Genomic DNA, 15,533 nt, shown 5'->3' on the forward strand with positions numbered 1-15,533 from the left:
TTGGTGCATATTGTACAGAGAAAGAATATGTATATGTATATATTTTTAACTAAAACATGGTGTATATGCAATATAATTACTGGATATGTCAAACCTCAGTTAAATAATCGGAGGTATAAATATAATATTTTTTCCTACATATCCTATTTAGCATTATCTGGTTCATGTGTTATTATTCATTACTTTTTAAAGTTGATTCTACGTTTATGACGTTTTCCAGGTCATAAACTATTTAAGGAACACGCATATAGTCCTTTTATTTTAAAGAGATACTGACAAGCAGTTTAGGCCATGAATTTATTTTTAAACTAAATTACAAATTATAACTCTGACCCTCCAAATGCTTATCTAGCTATCTAAGAAACGCATACAACTCCCATTATTGTAGACTCTGAGTGCCCCACAATCTTTATCCAACAAGGCAGAGAAGTACTGTTATCATTTTCCAGCTGAGACACAGAAGTGTCATGCGGAGGTCTGTGCTGAGCAGAGAATTGAACATGGGTATCCAGCTACCACTCTGACCACTGGATGATCTTTCCATTCCCCTATGCCTCTGGACTACTTGAGTGTAAAACTGAGTTAATATGTATGTACTTGAAGGATCAAAAGATATAAATATTTTTCTTTTCAAAACTTGGTGTGAATATTATGGGGTCTGGGATGCCCTTGTGTTAAGTACTGTACATTCACGCTCCTTGCCCCCAACGAGATTACAATATAGTAACAGTAAAATTAATAATATAAATTAAAATTAAGTAATTATCATACATTTTAAAAAGGGGAGAAAATCTTTAAAATTGTGATTATCCAATTTTTAAAAACACTTTCTCCTGACCAGACAGGAAGTCCCCCAAATCTACATTTTCTGTCTCATACAGCACATCGCAATGTTTCTCACTGCACAATGTTTCAGCATGATGCAATATTTCTAATGCATGCAGCAGCAACATCCCTCCATCAACATTGCAAAAAAGCATATTAAGCCTGGGAAGGGAGATCCTCAGGGTCTGGGATTAGGGGCTGATTTGGACTTCTGCTTTAATGCCTTCCACCTTTTTTCCTCTACCCTTTGGTGGATGTCTACACTGGCCTTCTGTAGTCATTTATGGTACATTCTAACATTTAAAGAGAAATCCACAACTTTGTTCTTGTTGAACAGCACAAGGGTAATTAAGTCTCTTCATTATACCCTGGAGGGCAGTGAGTCAGTCGGAGTCCACTAAAAGAATACGGACTCATTTAAAATAATGTTAATGAACCCGCACATGCTAGGGGTCAGCAGAGGTGGGCCAAGCAGCAGAGGAAGCCCTCAAATGAAAAGGAAGAGAAGGAAGGCGATTACTTCTCAGGCTATGATGTAGCGATGATGCAACCCAGGACCGCCCAGGGGGCAAATGGGGCAATTTGCCCCAGGCCTCGGGCCCCACAGGGGCCCCCCACGAGAATATAGTATTCTATAGTTTTGCAACTTTTTTTATGGAAGGGGCCCCCGAAATTGCTTTGCCCCAGGCCCCCTGAATCCTCTGGGCAGCCCTGGTGCAACCATTCACCACAGTGCAAAGAAGAAAGATATTAAAAAAAGATTTCCTAGTTGCTAACGCATATTGAAGCCAATGGTCAGTCAACGCTAATGTCAAAGAGGTAAGTGAGGCTTTACGTTTAAATAACTTTTTTAAAATTCAAAGAACAAACAGACAAACTAACACCATGAGTTGGTTTCAGATTTCCATATCAGACCTGGATTCACTTCTCTTCTCGACTCCTCTTCCAGGCTGACACAGGGTCGCAGGTGCCCATGATTCTTCACCACGCTTTTCAGTCCATGGCACAGGTTCATAGATCTTGGAGTTCCAGTCCTTTTCCCTTGACAGTCTTTCCATCGAACCTTCGGTCTTCCATGTCCTTTCTTGCTGTCCTCTTCCTCCTATGTTTTCTTTGCTGGTCGTTCTCCCAATCTTATCACACCCAGCCTACCTCAGATGTGCACTCCCGGCCTATCAGATAGAGTCCCAAGTTCATTTATCCCCTAATTTCTCCCAGGCACATGCTCTACCCTCCACTTGGCTGCCATTCTCCTCAGTATATTATTTTCTACTACCTATATCTTCTTTTCTTCCAACTCCATAAGGCCCACTGTTTCCAAACCATAGAGCAGGCAGGGACAAACACATGCAGCATATATCTTTTATTTCAGTTTGTTACTTAATTGCCAGTCCTGCAATACTCCTGCCACCTTTTTCACTGCCACCCACGCACACTGGGTTCTTATTTTCAGTTCTCCAGCTCTCCCTCTGATGGCACAAAGTGTACTTCCCAAGTACACTAATTCTTTCTTATGTTTCAGCTTCTCGCCTGAAACTTCCATCAGTAGCTCTTCTTCCACTTCTTCAGTTTTCTTTGTGTTTAACTTTCAGAGTATGATCTTCAAACTCAAATGCCCACTCTGATACCAATTTATCAATTCCTCTTTGCCGTCAGCAAAAAGGGCTAGATTGTCAACATGCATTAGTTTTCTCTGTCTCTTCACAGGCTCGAATCTCCTACTAGTTGCCTCCATAACTAAGATGAAGTGAAGTGGACTCGGCACACTGCCATGTCACAATCCCACCATCACCTCAAAATGCTTCAAAATTCCAAGTGCTATCACCATATTTCCTGACCCTCAATACAACTCTGTATTATCTCCACTTCTTGAAGTCCCGCTGCCATCCATCTCAATACTCCAAATACCAACTCCTGCAGAACCAACTCATGGGCTTTCTCAAGATCAATAAATGAAACTCAGCAATTACACCCTCCACTTATTATTCTTTCAAACTTCTGTCTCATTGCAAATGTCCTTCCCTTCCTAAAAACATGTTGGTCCTCTCCTACATTTTCCTCCACCTTACCCTCAAACTTGCCTGCAAAACTCTCTCAAGGAATTTGAGGGTTAACTTAACAAAGTGATGCCCCAGTAGGCAATGGGATCATTCGCATCACCCGTACTCTTCTAAATAGGCACAATCAATCCTGTTCTCCAGTCTGGTATCCTTATTTGATCCCAGTAAACACACAGTAATCTATGAAACCTCTTTACTCCAGTACTTCCAACTACCTTGATCATATCAACAATTATGTTATCTTCACATCTGCTTTACCATTCTTCATCTTATTCAGTGCTGCTTCTTCTTCATGTACAAAGATTGATATTTTTTTAAACATCCCCATAATTACTGACGGTGATTGAGCTCGCAAATCTTCCTTCTCATTTAACAACCTTTGAAAATATCTTTTGCATACCTCTACTACCTCTTTAGACTTAGTCACTGATTTCTTCATCTCTTGTGCTTCATTGTTTCTTTTTTGCCAACCTAAAAATAAACTTCCTGATATCATATTCCTCCAGCTTTCTGTACAAATTCCTCTTCAGCCTCCAATCTTGCGTTAGCAACTTCCTTTTTTTCCTGTTTGAATTTTTGATTGTTTCATTATCAAAACCTGCTTCCTCAAACTCTTTGAATAATACTTTTTTTCTTTTTAACTCCTCTGGTACATCACATTCTATCACCAACTTGTTCTCCAAAAGTACCCCATCTTTCTACTCATTCTGCCACATATTATCTCCATGGAAAAATTCTTCAAAATTCCTCTGTTCTCCCCCCACTTATTTCATTGCCATTGGCATGAAAGCCTTCACTGACTTTTTGGCAAAACTTTTCCTTCCTCCCTTACATAACCACCAATGAAATTTCTTCCTCAATTTCATCCTTCCTCAGGTTGCTGTCGGATTCCAGCTATTAATACTGTATGTTGTTCTGCTACATATTTACTTTATATTTTCCACCATTTTCCTGCATCTGATGAAGCTTATGCTCCAATACGTCTGTTAGTCTATAAGGTGCCACAGGACTCTCTGTCACTTTTTACAGATCCAGACTAGCATGGCTCCCCCTCTGATACATTTTCATATGTTCTCTTCTTATCAAAGTACAGTCTATACAGTCTTTACTTTTTCCACTGTAGTATGTTACCAGGCAGGATTCTCTTTTTTCAGTCCATGTAGTCATCACTGAAAACCCATTAAACAAACACCACTCAATTCACTTCTTTCCTTCTGCATTTCTTTTATCAAAGCCAAATTTCACAATTCTCCTTCTACTGGGCTCCCTTCACCAAAATTATAGTTAAATCTTCACCGACCACTAACAAAAATTATTACTCTCAACCACACCAGTCATCATGTCGGACATGGATTGTTAGCTAAATTCACTATGAGAAGTCACTGCATGAAAAATGAGGTTTACGTAGTGAATAGAAACCAGTGACTTGCAATGATTCACAGATGATTTGTGGCATTTATTTGGAAATACTGTGTGTATGTGTAAACGAAGATTTATTTTTAAAAAAGGTTTACATAACTGACACTAACTTATTAGTTCACTTGTTAATGCAAATATATGTGTGTGTATCAGACACTCCATTTACACACCTCCACTTACTGAGAGAGGAGTGATTCACATTGCTTTTTGTGCACGGAGAGGGTTAGGTTTGTTTAGACAATTATTTACCTCTATGTTTATAAACTATTTATCTTAATAAAAATAGTCAGTTTAAACATAGCAAATACATTAGCTATAGTATGTAAATGGGCAGCTTTGTTCATGAGGTAATAAACATATGATTTACATGGTCAAGGATTTGCAAAAGGTAATCTAACAAAGAATAATAATGAAGATGTATGAAAGATTTTTGGTGATGCATTTGTATTAGCATCAAGGACAACTACTGATATAAAGATGTAATACAAATCTCACAGCAAAGTTAAAGTGAAGGAAGGGGAAAGGACAGACTAGATAACCTTTAAGATGTTTCCAGTCCATGCATATGCTGTGATGAACATACTTCTCTTGTTACCTTTTTCCTGTTTTATGGTTCTGGAGTTCCCAACAAAGCCCTAAAGGCTGATGGAGACACAACCCACATGTACTTTATAGCACTAGGCATTAGCTTTTCTGAAAAAAATTCACTTTCACTTCAAAGTTAGGCTACGGTTATACATAAACCCAGCTATTTCATGCAATTAGGCTCCCAGCAATTTCTTTCCATTGTTTTTTCCCAAGTCTGCTCTCCAGTTTTGGCTGAATCGCTGTCATTTGAGGCGTAGGTGCTCTCCTTGGCTTAACTACAGTATCTGCAAAACGGCTAATACATAAAAACAGTCGTTTAAATATACTACCGGCACCAGAGATCCTTGCAATGACAGTGATGTGGATAGACAATGGCCATCACAACACTTCTCATTTCTCCCATTTCCTTGTCTGTTAGTCACCTACGGACACCTACAGAAACACTTGGTTGCAGGGAGTGAAATTCCATAGTTCAAAACTAGACCAACTTTCTTGGCTCCTTTTCCACAATCATTTAAATGAAACCAGTGTGGTCTATATAGCATGCTGGACTGGGACTCAACAGATTTTGATGCTATTCCTGGATTTGTTGTTTGATTGACCTTGGGCACGTTGCTTTGCCTCTCTGTGCTTTTCTTCTGCCTTTCCGCTGTCTTATAGTTAGATTATAGCTCTTTGGAGCAGAATCTGCCTCTTACTATGTGTACATATACTCCATAGCACAATAGGTTCTCAACCTTGGTTATGGCCTCTGGGTGCTATTACTGTAATACAAATTAAATATTTATTATTAATAAAATATCCTCCCTCCAACCCATAAAACAAAACAAAACAAAAACCATTACACCTACAACGGATAAATTGAGTGAGAAAAGGAAATAAACCCCCAAGCCTCTCTTGTACCAATCAAAGGATTTCTTATTATATGCCTATAAATTTAATAGCTTTATGAGTTTCTACTTTATTTTATTTAATGTTTATCTGAGATTCTCTATAACTGCTATATAAGTTAACTAATGACACATTGCCATTTAGTCAGGTCACCATTGTAAATTTAGTGTCAACTTATTTCAATGGTTTCTTATTGTAGAAGATATGTTATATTACTAAACACACACACTGAATTCCAACATTCTTTAGATTTTTCAGTGTGCTCGCCGCATAGTGTGAATGTTGGTGTCACTAGGCTTCTTTGCTTCTTTCCTTTTGTCTACATGAATAGAACCATCTTAGTAAAAATGAAATTACAAAAATGGACAGAACTCCATTAATACCTTAGTTTTGATAACAGTAGAAGGCTTCAGAAAGGAACTCAGGTTGCATCTCACTACAGTTCTGAAACTGGATGTTCCCGGTAACCTTTTCAATATATACTGAAGCAAGTCAAAAATTTTCTTCATAAATTATTTTTGGATGAAGAATGGCTTTTGTAATGGTCAACACAGAAATTCCCATGGGAAATAGCTGATTGAGAGAAAATTTTGGGGACCCCAAACTTGAAAATCAAAATGCTTCTGCTTTTGGCAATCAAAACCAAAACATTCTCGGGTTTCAGTTTTTCAACAATCCCCCAAAACTTCTGAAGAAAACTTTTGACGTTTTCCACTTTACTGAAATTATTCACAGGAACAAAAACGAACTTCTGAGTAGCTGTAACACACACATGCATGTATGTATGTGTACAGTGCACTGTTCATTCAGCAGAATGTAGAGTACATACCTGCAGAGTCGCCCTAGCACAGGTATAAACAGCACTGTAGCTGATGGGGCATGGCTGAGGCAAGGAAAGACACACCTGAAGGGTGTGGGTATGTATGCAAGCACATATCATATATGCTCTCTACTTGCCCAAACCACATCTTTCTGTCTCCTCTGCAGCAGTGTGGCGTCCTCCTGCCTCCCTGCGTCTGGATCCTTTCCCTGCTACAAGGAAAGACTCCCTGTAGTGGGAAAGGATCTGATTGGGGGAAGGCAATGGAGAAAGGTTTCAGAGTAGCAGCCGTGTTAGTGGAGAAAGGCTTAGGCAGCTTCTTGCCCTGGAGCCTTTCCATGCTGCAGGAAGAGGCTCTGCCATAGCCTTTCCTCCCCACAATGAAAGGCTCCAGCTGCGGGGAGCTGCTGAAACTTCCCTCTATTGCCAGAGACTTTCACTGACACATGTAGCTACACACCAGAGCGTGGACACAGCCTGCCTTTCACTGCAGTGTGTAGCATATGCTATGCCACTGCCAGTTGTGTGCAGTGTAGATGTAGGCCCTCCAACACCCCCACAGATGGAGTGTCCCAATTTGGAGCTCTTTTGGTTTAGAGTCAACTTTAAAAAAAATAAATAAATAAAGCATTATTATTATCAACATTTTATCAAAAGTTATCACGTCCTTTTAGGCTATTTTTTATGTGGATTTTAAAAAACACTGCATACCGTACAGAAACATACAAATGCATATTTACATATAAGCACAGATAGTCTTGACTTTGAATACCGATACATTTGAAGCTTGGCACTATGAATGCTGTGAGTTGTAATCGGATGCCCTTCTGTCCAGGGCTGGCCAGACCCTGGATATATGCAAGATTGGGACCAGAATGGAAGCAATGGCATGGGAATGGGCATAAGGACCACATACATTTGATTAATTCATTTTTATTAATGATTTAGGGTGTCGCCTAGGTGGTCCAAGCCAACAGGGACATCTAAGGAGTCACTGTAAGGACAACAAATAATATCTCCATTTATGTAATATCCTCTAAAAACTGGTTTTACTTGTTTATATATATGATAGAGAATGAAATAAAAGAACCCAAGCATGATGGTGTCATGGTGTAAAGATTTGTATTAGCGTAAGTTTGGGATGGCTACAATACTTTGACTATTGAAGCTATAGTGAATTCTGCAGCTCTTCCTAAAATAAAAGTCAATATTTACTTAATATTGTCATTTGTATTATGGTCATTCTTAGTGGCCCTCATCATGAATTTGGACCCCACTGTGCATACAAATATATAACGAAGAGGTGGTCTTTGCCCCAAGCACCATAAAAACTTTATCTCATTCCACATCACTGACTAGTCTGAATATGCCACATGTTATAGAAAAGCTATTTTAGAAATGTTTCAAAAGGTTCTTGAGACTATTTTTTGTATAATCTCCACCAGACTTTCTTAGTAGCATGAGTATAAATGCACAAACCACAGAGGGCAAGACAAAATATAATTTTTTAAACTTCAAAAATGATCCCAAGATGTTTTCTATACACAAAAATGTCTAATCTGATATCTCTCAAACTTCCCAACAAGATACATGTGTTGCGTCTCCCTTTGGAAGGCTCTGACTCTCCCATTACCAATGGCATTAAAGCAGGCATTTCTAGCGCTACATGGTTGACAAAGACCTGCCTGAACCCCAGTGTTCCGGGACTGAATGTTGACTATATTGGGCCATGGACCAGTGTAAATTGGATTGGAAGGGGGTTAGGAATTCCACTTTTGGGTGGAAAAAAAGGAAGAGTTTTTCTGGCTGGTTGTTGGGGGTGGGGGGGAAGAGCAGTGATTGAAACTGCTCTAGGCAGACAATTCGTCCGGTTTTAAGCAGGACACTCCTGTTTTTAAATGGTTTGTCCCTTGTCCGGTTCTGAGACAAAATCAGATGTGGTTTTGTCCGGTATCACAGATGGGGGCTGCCTGTTTCAAGAGTGTGCTGCTTTGCCCACGCTGTGACCTTGTATACATGATGTGTGTAAGGTCACACCTGTTGGGGCTTGGTGTGCTCTTCAAAATGGTGTCCTCCATGTATGCAAGGTCATGCCAGCATGGATGGACCCACCCATGCTCTTCCAGGAAGTACTGGAATGTCTGGTATTATTGGAATGCAAGAGTGGCCACCCTAAAACTGCTCTGAGGTTTGGAATGTCACTCCCCATAAAGATTAGTCAGTGGGCAGAAGGCAGGTGACATAGTGAAGAGGTGCATGATAAATGCAGATCATAACATGGCTCTGCAATTTAGCACATGGCTAACACCACCAAATGCACACAGATGTTCATTAACCACCATCGCTACTGAAATTCACCAAAAAAAAAACAAAACAGGAGTACTTGTGGCACCTTAAAGACTAACAAATTTATTTAAGCATGAGCTTTCGTGAGCTACAGCTCACTTCTTCGGATGCATAGAATGGAACACACAGAAATTCAGTTATTTTTGGGGTGGAATCTGGTGGATGTTTAACCCTTCAAAATTAAACCTGGAGGTCGGAGGAGGTTAGTACCTCTGGATAGTGTGTGACTTGAACATTTTTTCTTTGAGTGTGCAATGGACTGAGCCTGTGAGGCCTACATAGCCTATGTATCACATTGGGGTTACTTGCATAGTAAGACACTACTCAACTTGAGTTAGGGTATTGGGATCTGATTCTCTATATCTGAATATGAATCAGGCCCAAGTATTTCCCTTATAAATAAATACATGTTTCTTAACCTGAATACAAACCACACACAGAGTCCTATTATATTATATATTCCACATGTCTAGACACATGTGCATGCAAACATACACAGCTATATGCAACTTAGTTCTGGCTGTGTAGAACAAATGACAACAAAGCTATGCAGTTAAGAAACAAACACACTCCCTGCATCAAAAAGAAGCTGGATGAGGTTATCACCATATGACATTGTGGGACTACAGCATCCACTCTGATTAAAGAAGAAAGATTAAAGCATCACATCCAATTCTGTCTATTGTTACACAAGTAGACCATGCAATGTGCTATCACAGTCGCAGATTACAGTTACAAATTCCACCACTAATGGCTGTTATTAACATGCCACCTGTTACCTTTTCTAAGATGTTGAAAAATATCTTAACAACATTTTCAGCTTGACAAACGCAGTTTAATTTTTATTGCTTTTCAAAGTACAGCCAGACCCATGTCTTATTTATCTCACATGTGCCAGAATGCAAAACCAATTCCTCAGTTTCCCCCCCAGTCAGTTGCAAGGCATTAATTTTGCTCTGGTTTATCAATATACCTGGGATTCCATATCCGATTGCTCCTTTGCAATAAAAAAAAACACACCCACCCAATATTCTACCATTGCCTGTTGCCTTGGTAATCCAAATGCCTGGGTACTCGCTGATTATCGGAGAATGAGACTCGCATTGTTCACACCGCAGCGCGTCTGCTATGTTAATGTGAGATAATGGCAGCCAGAAGACTCCTTTTGTTCCCAGCTTTGCTGTTTATTCACAATGCCTGGAGGTCAGCGGCTGCTACAACAACTCAGGAAGGAACCGCTGAAAGCGTGAGCAGATTCCACTTCTGCTTTTGCTACTGAGACAGCGGGTGGTGGGGGGGATGCACAGAAATAAGACTACTGGAAGATCTGCAGAGAGTCTGACTCAGAGAGAAGGTGCAGCAGCAACCAGGAGGGTTTGATGCAATTGCACTTCTGAGATTAGAGACGAAGCTAATTTACTCTCCTCCAAAAAGCAGAAAAATTGCTTTCTTAAAAAAAAAAAACCCTACTGGAACTGAGGCTGGTGATGAATTATTTTCGATGGAAAAGTCACAATGAGATTAGCTTGGTTTTGAATTTCAGACGCGAGTTCAGGGGCTGATCGATTTGCAGTTGAGATACCTCAACACCTCTGAATAGAAGGAAATTACTGAATGAGCAGCTTGTGCCTTTTGATCGGAACCAATGCATGATTTTTTTAAAAATTTCGATTTCTAGGACAGAACAAATTGGCCCATGTCCAGTGGAAGAGATGGATCTTTTAGAATGAAGCAAAGTAATTAAGTAAAATGTGTGGATGGATTTTCCTTTGTTTTACTTTAAGATGCAGTTTGTGGACTAATTCCTTAGTAGTCTAAGACAAACACATAGCACAGTGCTTCCACAGAGATCAGGGATGTGAGTATGTTGTGTTAACACAGAGAGTCAGATTAGCTGGGGTGACTGTACTGGGGTGGTTCAAACGCGGGGAGGGAGGTGGAAAGCCTTCCCTAGGCAAATATGACTTCACTGTTCTGGTGTGACTAAACTTTATGGCATGTAAAGGACAGGTTTGAGAAATGTTAACAGAAGTCTTTAATACTTTGCCTGTCAAAATGATTTGGAAAATGTTATTGCTTTGAAACAATGACAGTGGCAAACAAACTATCACATCATATCTCCTTTGACATGGTAAGTGGTAAATGAGACCATGAACAGGATTACTGCACGTTCCCTGAATTCTTTACTTAGCATGGTGGGAGATGAGCAAATTCAAGCAGCTCCCTTGGCTAATGTGTTTTCCTCAGTCTTTCAACAGCCTCTTTATTTGAAGAAATAACCAATGCCCATTAAAGGCATTGTCAGTATCTAATTAATTTCACAGATACATCTGTACAGGTTGTTGATGTGCTCTGTCTATTGAACAGAGTCTTTGTTGTTATCGCTAATGAAACACAGGCAGTGATTTTAGCTAGAGTCCCTACCCACTTTAATTTAGGGGAACCATTAGAAAAGCTCTCCATCACTTCAATTACTAGTGACTACTTCCTTTTCTTCCCACTGTGAAATTTAGTGAAACTTGAGAGCCCAACTATATGAGAATGTTAAAAAAAAAAAAAAGATAGTCATAGATCAGGAATTTATTCCTTTTATAATTTCCACCCCAACTGAGGTAACTTATTGAGGACGTAATTGAGGAGATTCATATTTTCATCCAAGTGACTTAATTACAGGGTTTGTTTTTTTTTTTAAGAGAAGGTGTCAGGATAAAAATCATATTAAAATGCTCATAGGTGTTACTACTAACATTAGAGTGGGGGTTCTCAAACTGGGGGTTGGGGCCCCTCAGTGGGTCACGAGGTTATTACATGGGGGCGTCATGAGCTGTCAGCCCCCACTTTGCCCCCAACATTTATAATGGTGTTAAATATATTAAAAAGTGTTTTTAATTTATAGGGGGGGAGGTCACACTCAGAGGCTTGCTATGTGAAAGGGGTCACCAGTACAAAATTCTGAGAACCACGGCATTAGAGTATTAATAAAGAACTCTAAAAACCAAATGTACTTTCTACCATTTATGTCATTATTATTATTATTTTTAACTTTTTGCAGTTCACTTAGATTTGAAAATGAAGCTAGATTGGTAAATTCACTTTCCATTCAGAGTCCTGTCACTTTCTGGTTTTCAAGCAAGAATGTGATGTTAACCAATTGTTTGGGTTTCCATCACTTCAGACAGCCCTTTAAATAGCTATCAAAGGCTACGTCTACACTACCCGCCGTATCGGCGGGTAGCGATCGATTTTTCAGGGATCGATATATCGCGTCTCATCTAGACGCGATATATTGATCCCCGAACGCGCTTCTATCGATTCCGGAACTCCACCGCCGCGGCGTCGACATGGAGAGCCCCGGACATCGATCCCGCGCCGTGAGGACGGGTAAGTTATCGATATAAGATACTTCGACTTCAGCTACGTTATTCACGTAGCTGAAGTTGCGTATCTTATATCGATTTTTCCCCTTAGTGTAGACCAGCCCAAAGTAACAACCATTTCTATCAGTAACACCCTGTAAACCATGTCCCCTCCCACCAACCTCACCCTCTCTTTCTCTCTCTTTTTTAAAAACAGACACGAAACTTCAGTTGGACCTGAAACTGTAGTTGTCTTTTACATGGAAAATCCTGATTCTCAAAGGGCCTGATCCAAAGCTTAATAGCGTCAGCAGAAAGACCCCCCCCCCCCCAGTGACTTTAATGAGTGCTGGATGAGGCCCTACATAAAGTGCACCTGGCAGTGCCACCATGCAGTTATCAGGCTGACAATCAGATTGGTAAAAACAAGGGATATGGACACAGCTGAATGATTTTAATCCAATGCCATCATAAAGGAGTTGGTTTCACCAAAGACAAGTGACAGAGGGTACCTTTCTACCACACCTGATGGGCACAAACAGGGTTGTACATTCAGCACCAATTATTTGCGTTGTACAGTCGCCTTCATGTAAAGAGCATGATACTGTTATAAAGGTCAGTAAACTAAACAGTAAGTTACTAATTTATTAACTGCAAATAGTAAATATTCAGCAAAGTTTCTCCAGAAGCATTTTAAAACCCTAGCATAGGCAGGGCAAGCTGTATTTTAACAGGTTTTGGCCACCTGAGGTGAACCCTAGCAAGCCACTCAAGTTTCACCTCAAACAGCTAGCACATGTAAAATTAAAACTTGCCCTATCTACACTAGGGTTTTAAAATGAGTGAGCTAACACCTTGTATTAAAAAAAATCACCTTATATCCTAGCGTAGACAGGACAACGGAATAATATTTTAAACACAATTCTAATACATATGCACATATTCACACAAACACATACATGTAAACTGTATGCTACTAATATCATTGTTATTTATTATTAACATTGCAGTAATACCTAGAGGCCCCAGTCAAGAATCATTGTGCTAGGCATCGCACACAGAAATAATTAAAAGCTGGTCTTTGCCCTAAAGACCTTGCAATCTAAGTGTACATGAAGAATATACACTTAAAGAAAGACATAAGAAAGAATCTTCCAATTGTTCTTTAAAGAAATGAGGTCTCTAATCCCCATGTGCATCATTAAGACAGATCTCCAAATTATATTGTCCAGAATGTAAACACCACTCTTTTACATTCTTTATTTAAAAGACAATATCTAGCAATTATAAATCATAAGATGTGGTGAACGGTGTCTCAAGACTTCAGTGCATTAGAATCTGGATACTTATCATTTGGCTTTTGCTTCTGCACTTCCAGCTGCAACATGCATTCGAGACCTTCTTCCATCTTCTCCTAAGACAACATGCTGACCCCAGATATTAATAGTGGTCTCATTTACAGAGCAGCATGTTGAGCAAAGGCAAGATTGCACAGAACATTTTGGGAAATCATTTCCTAACAATCACATCACAACCTTTTCTGTACAAAGTTTTCAAGCACGTGTGGCCACTTTTACCACAGTTTTAAGCAAACAAACTCTAGGCACTGCAATGCTTTCCCTAAGTCTTACTACTCGATCAAGGATTTATCATACAGAACTCAACAGATTTTGGACTACGAACTTTTCTTTAATCTATTTCCTTCTGACGGTGCAGTCCACCACCTCCCCACATAATAACAACCCCCTTCTCCCCCCTTGCAGAATCAGGAGTAGCATAGGTTGCTTTACTGGACATATTCCTTTAAATTAAGCATTCACCATCTGTTAGTCCTGTTCAGTCCCTTATTATACATATTTCACAGTTTCATCACAAAAAGATGGACATTCTTTGAAAGTCTGCAGATGCCTCCTCTGTTTCAAGCCCAAGCTAGGTGTGGAAAGGACCCAAACTCTCAGAACAGAAGTGTACATAATATAGAAAGGTTTGTTTTCACAAAAAAATGGCCTCTGTTCCACTGCTTCTACTTTTAAAATTACTGGCCTTGGAAAGTGATTAAAGCAGCTATCTTCACTGTTAGTCAAAATTGCCAGAGATAGTGATGGAAGCAGGCTCTCCAGTTGGTTCAGAAATGATTCCATCAATACTCTGGAACTGGATGACATCTGACCTTAACAAACCATGCACAGGGCAGGGCCCTAAACGCGTACAAAAAATTTAGCTGCAAATTATCTCCAACAAGCCACAAACACCTCCGTACACCTCTGTTACTGGATATATTTCAAATGGAAAAAACCCACCACCATGCTACCTACCTTAAAACAATTTTAAACAATATCTAAAGTGCTACTTTGGATCCATGGCTTAGACATAAAATAATAATGATAATTAAGAAATAAAGTGCCTAAAACCTAACTGAATTACTGGTTAATTCGAATGTCAGTTTAATTTTATCACAACCTCCAGAACCAAATCATTTGTATTAAAAAATAGCTTTATCCCTTTATTTCAATCAATTTTGATTGCTCTAAGCAGGCATTATTATAATTCAATCACTGGCTATAAGAAAGCTGCCATTTAATTAATATGGAAGGCCAAAATTCAAAATGAGATAGAAGATAAAAAGAACCAAAGGAAGACTCATGGTAACATATGAGACTACAGCAGCCAGCTGTGTGGTTTCAGACATTGTTATTGACAGCGTAATCATAGATATGCGCTGTACAATCTGTAATATGCACCCTGGCACTTGTACGGAGTCAAACTCATCACAAGCAACAGTAACATGTAGCTCCCACACACTTTGAAGAAAGCTATGCCCATTTAAAGCTGGGCTTAATAAGGTCCATGTAGAACAAGGTCAACCACTTAATTCAATAAATGCGGTAAGTATAGACTTGATCAAAATAAGAGGAAGATACTGTAATAATAATAATTTGTACTTACACAGCACCATTCCCGCAGGATCTTTAAGTACTCTACAAATATTAATTAAAACTCAACTACCTTGTGTGATAAGTATGTGTTGTTATACATATTAGCACAGATTGGGAAACTATCGTGTATGTCACTTGCCCACAGCCACATAGTATGAAATTTACCCTATGCTGAGGGCCAACCCCAGGATTATGTGCTAAATCCCACTTAAACTCTCACAGGAGGGCTAATTTGGGACTTAAGTGATGGCCAGGTCTCATGTTGGCGCTTTGCTCAGGGATGGATTTTCGT

At 39.5% G+C, this 15,533-nt stretch overlaps 1 protein-coding gene across 19 annotated transcripts in view; it reads right to left on the reverse strand.

Moving 5' to 3' along the window:
- Positions 1-15,533, reverse strand: part of ZMIZ1 (zinc finger MIZ-type containing 1) — a 486,685-nt gene that overhangs the window by 42,521 nt on the left and 428,631 nt on the right. Inside the window, exon 1 of one of the 19 annotated variants that reach the window (XM_039547312.1) lies at positions 9,974-9,992. The exons of the other annotated variants lie outside the window; for them this stretch is intronic. The gene's annotated coding sequence lies outside the window, so the exon portion shown is untranslated. Of the gene's footprint in view, positions 1-9,973; positions 9,993-15,533 lie in introns of those variants that run through there. 19 annotated transcript variants of the gene reach the window in all.

The sequence above is a fragment of the Mauremys reevesii genome, linkage group 7, assembly GCF_016161935.1.
Source record: "Mauremys reevesii isolate NIE-2019 linkage group 7, ASM1616193v1, whole genome shotgun sequence".
Lineage (NCBI taxonomy): Eukaryota > Metazoa > Chordata > Testudines > Geoemydidae > Mauremys > Mauremys reevesii.